The following is a 4,225-nucleotide window of genomic DNA, read 5'->3' as shown; positions in this document are numbered from 1 at the left end:
AACCTCTGGCTGAGCTGGGAAGGGGGTGGGGGGAAAAGAAGAGAAAGAAAAGAGGCAACACTTTGCTCAGGTTTCCTAATGTGTGCGTGCTTGTTTACTTTCGTGTGCTATCCGAAATGTCCACATACTGGAAATTCACTCACTCCCCTTGGAAACGATGCAGCCATTGTTTGACCAGAACAACGAGATTATTAACACGATAACATAGTGTCAACTCATTCAAAGCGTGTTCTGCTTCCTTATTTCATTGTTAGATTTGAAGTTTATGTTATTTAATGCAATGGTGTGATATGATTTGTTTTCTGTTTATCACATTTTTAACATTTATTTTTAATTAGTTGTGAGTCTTGGAACAGAAAGTAGACCCAGATGACCTGAGGGGGAGGAGTGACGGCAGCACACATTATAGGCCACTTGGAATTAGCAATAAAGCTTTATTGGTGGTCGAGGACTATTTCACCAAATTTGTTAACCTGTATCCGCTGATCTATCAGACTGCTCACGCAGTGGCTCACTGCCTGTTCGATGACTATGTGCTCGTGCACGGGATCCCTGGGGTCCTGCACAGCCACCAAGGCGGACAGTTTGAGGCAGAGGTGATTCAGAGTCTCTGCAAGTTGTTAGTTATCAAAAAAAGACACGCACTACTGCCTACAACCCCAAATCAGACGGTATGGTGGAGATGCTGCTTTCACATGGAGGTGACTGGGATGATTATGTGAAGCAGGTGGCTTTTGCCTACAACACATCCAGACATGCCAGCACTCGTTTCACCCCTTTCTTCTTCATGCACGGACGTGAGGCACGAGTTCCAGCTGATGTTCTTATTCCTAACAGGGTTGATATTTCCCAGGGCTCAGGAGTATGTGCCATGTCTGGTGGGGAGACTGGAGAGAGCCTGCAGCGAGGCTTCATGCTACAGAAGCTCATGAGAGACAGAAAATGTATCATGATGAGAGGAGGTTTGCCATCGTCCTTTTGGAGAGGGCGCGTTAGTGTGGCTTAACAACCCGACTGAGTCGCACCAAACTGGCGCCTCACTGGAAGGGCCCGTACAGGGTTGAGCAGGCGCTGGCTTCAGGCGAGGAGGCGGCCCTGACATACCGGATCGTCAACCCGCTTGACCCGCTAGACCGAACCCAGGTGGTTCCATGATAGGTTGAAGCGGTACACTCTGGCCCTACCATCACGGTCTGTCGCTGACACGTCACCCTCCCTCCTGTCTTCTCCTTAAGTGGGGCTTCTCGGCCTTCCTCGAGGGGGGGGGGGGAGCAGCGTGTGCTCACAGTCCGACACTGGCCTTGGGGGTGGTGTGGCAGAGCCACCTGACCCTGCACGGTCCTGCGGGGGTCGTGTTGTGCGTTTCCCATTGCACCTTCAAGAATATGTTCTGTTTTGACTGTTGGGTTGCCACCCGGGATGTTGATCCTATTTGTTTGAAGCATACGGTGTCAGTTCTGTGTCAGTTTGTCTCTAAATGTTTGCCGAGTAAAGACCGTGATCTTTTGAATCCCACTACCTCGTCTCGAAGTCTGCTTTTGAGTCCTACTCCCCGTGGCTCCCAGCCATTCCTTAACACTATGTTAATTTATTGGTTTCTCTCGCGATGATTTGTGTTAATTTATTTGCGTTTGTTGGTTACTAAACAGGGATGTTTCTAATTGAGGGGGCGGCGTATGTAACCGACTGTTTCAGGTGTGTTGGTGATGCAGATGATATGTCCCTTCGGGGTTGCGGTAGAGAGAAGAAGGTAACAGGAATTTGGGGGGGAAATGAAGAGAGAAGCCGTGGGCTGAGCGACACGTTTGTTCTCCCGATTCTTTTTGTTCACATGTGATAAGTGCACCAGATACACAAACCCATAACGCTCGGTTACACTCCTAATATACTTGCACAGAAATAAGGGACAAGGACAACAAAGCTCTAAAATATCAAATTGTTTTGCCAGTCCTGATATGATAAAGCCCCCCAAAATACTTTCATTGCTGGAGAAACATAATTCCTTGAAAAACAATAAGTTTCTCTACGACGAAGTCGTCACGAGGACCCTAATAAAAACTTTGCTCTTGTGTTGGGGAACAGTGACTCTGTAAACACAACTCTTATGGAAGTCACTGCAGCCAATACTTACAAAAACGCACATTTTGGCAGGAACACACTGACAGAGAAGATCAGAGTATCAAAGAGCAACTGCTCTGAAAGGTACATCCAGGCACGTGCACAGACATTTTGGGGGGCAGGTGCTCAAACCCAAAAAAAGGGCACCCAATGCCCAAAAAAATTCTGACAGAGTTGGAGCATAAGCAACAATACACGGATGATGCTGTCCTCGGCCTGCGTTTCCTCTGGGCAGCATCAGACCGCTACCTTACATTTTCTTTATGAATAAAGATGAATTATTATATAGCAACAACAGTACAAGCGTTCTGATTGGCTAATGGGTCGTCATGCCAGCCACGTATTGCCCTCCTGGTCTGACACGGATCCGTATTGCCCTCTTACTGTCATTTTCGAAATGAGCGATATTGATATACATCAACAGCCAAGAGCAGTGGTCCTCAAACTAAGGCCCGCGGGCCGGAAACGGCCCGCCTCCACATTTCGCCTGGCCCTCTGAACAATACCAGAGAGGCCTTATGATTTTTTTTCAGTCTGGCCACGCAAATCCTAGACGAGCTGCTGTTAAATAGAACATAATAATTCTCCCTCTCTCTCTCTCCCTCTCTCTCTGTCTCTTCTCTCTCTCTCTCCCTCTCTCTCTGTCTCTTCTCTCTCTCTTCTCCCTCTCTCTATTCTCTAAACATAACTACAGGGCTCTCAAGTGTCACGCATTGAGCGTGAGACTCACGCATTTCGGTCTTAAGTCACGCATTCCTGCCACACATCGTATTTCTCACGCTGAAAAAAACTCTCGGCTATTTAATGTTTTAATGTGCCGCAGTGCGCAAACATGAGCCGCGCTGCGCTCACCGTGGAGGAATCAAGCGCTCCCCTGGAGTTCGCGTGAGGAGCCACTTATCAGCCAATCAAAAAAAAGAAATGGGCTACACAATATCACCAAACAACGTCATGGCCTGTTGGTCTGATGCTGGGGTCAGAGGAGAAGGAGGTGCAGCCGTTTGTGTGGCGCGAGGAGACCTGCGCGAGTACTAAGTGGAGGAGGAGGGGGGAGGGCGCGGCGGGGGGGTCATGAGCGCCGCGGAGCATGTCGGGGCGAAATTCTCACAATAACTCAAATAAATGCCCCGTCGGATATTAAAACACATTTGGGGGGAGTTGATGACAGAGAGAGTAACTTTTATTCTTAAATCCTGATGAATGAAAAAAGTGGTCTCCAGCAAAAAGGGCACTTTACTCATCCAGGGCAAAAGGGCTGGTGCTTGAGCACCACTAGGGGTCTATCTGTGCACGTGCCTGGGTACATCACAATCCTACACATTGTTTATAGAGTATATAATCATATTTATGTATGCATACTGTACATAATCCTTCAATTTGTATACACAAGTTATATTTCTAATTATCTGTATATCTTTGTTGTCCTTGTCCCTAATTTATGTGCAAGTAGTAGTAGTAATATTAGGAGTAATGTTATGTCACTTTATATTTAAGGACTACTTAATCGGGGGAGGGGGGGGGGGGGGGGGACACGCTGACAAAAAAGATCAGGGTAGCAAAGAGCAGCTACTGTGAAAGTTGAAAAATAAGTCTTCTTCCAACGATCTTGAATGGAGAGGCTGGCATCACCGAATGATTGAAAGTCAGCGCTCAGCTTCAATCACTGATGTTAAAAACCACAAACAAAGCCAGAAGTTATGGATTCAGACCTCAACCTGAACAGCCATATCAAGACATTTAGAATATCAGCCAACGATCCCCTGAAGAATAAATCAAGGGTTAGAGGACTTATGTCTCAACAGGATTCAGAGAAACTTGTCCATGCATTTATCTTCAGTAGACTTGACCTGTAACGGTGCGTTCACAGGTCTGTAAAAAGTCAGTCAGAAAGCTGCAGCTCGAGTCCTCACAAAAACCAGGAAAGTGGATCACATCCCTCCAGTTCTGAGGTCTTTGCACTGACGTCCTGTCCAACAAAGAATTGACTTCAACATCCTCCTAAATACATCAACTGCTACTTTACGAACCACCCCGACCCCTCAGGTCATCTGGGTCTACTTTCTGTTCCAAGACTCACAACTAATTAAAAATAAATTTAAAAAATGTG

This window comes from Pseudoliparis swirei, chromosome 8, assembly GCF_029220125.1.
Source record: "Pseudoliparis swirei isolate HS2019 ecotype Mariana Trench chromosome 8, NWPU_hadal_v1, whole genome shotgun sequence".
Classification (NCBI taxonomy): Eukaryota; Metazoa; Chordata; class Actinopteri; order Perciformes; family Liparidae; genus Pseudoliparis; species Pseudoliparis swirei.
This window is presented reverse-complemented; position numbering follows the sequence as displayed.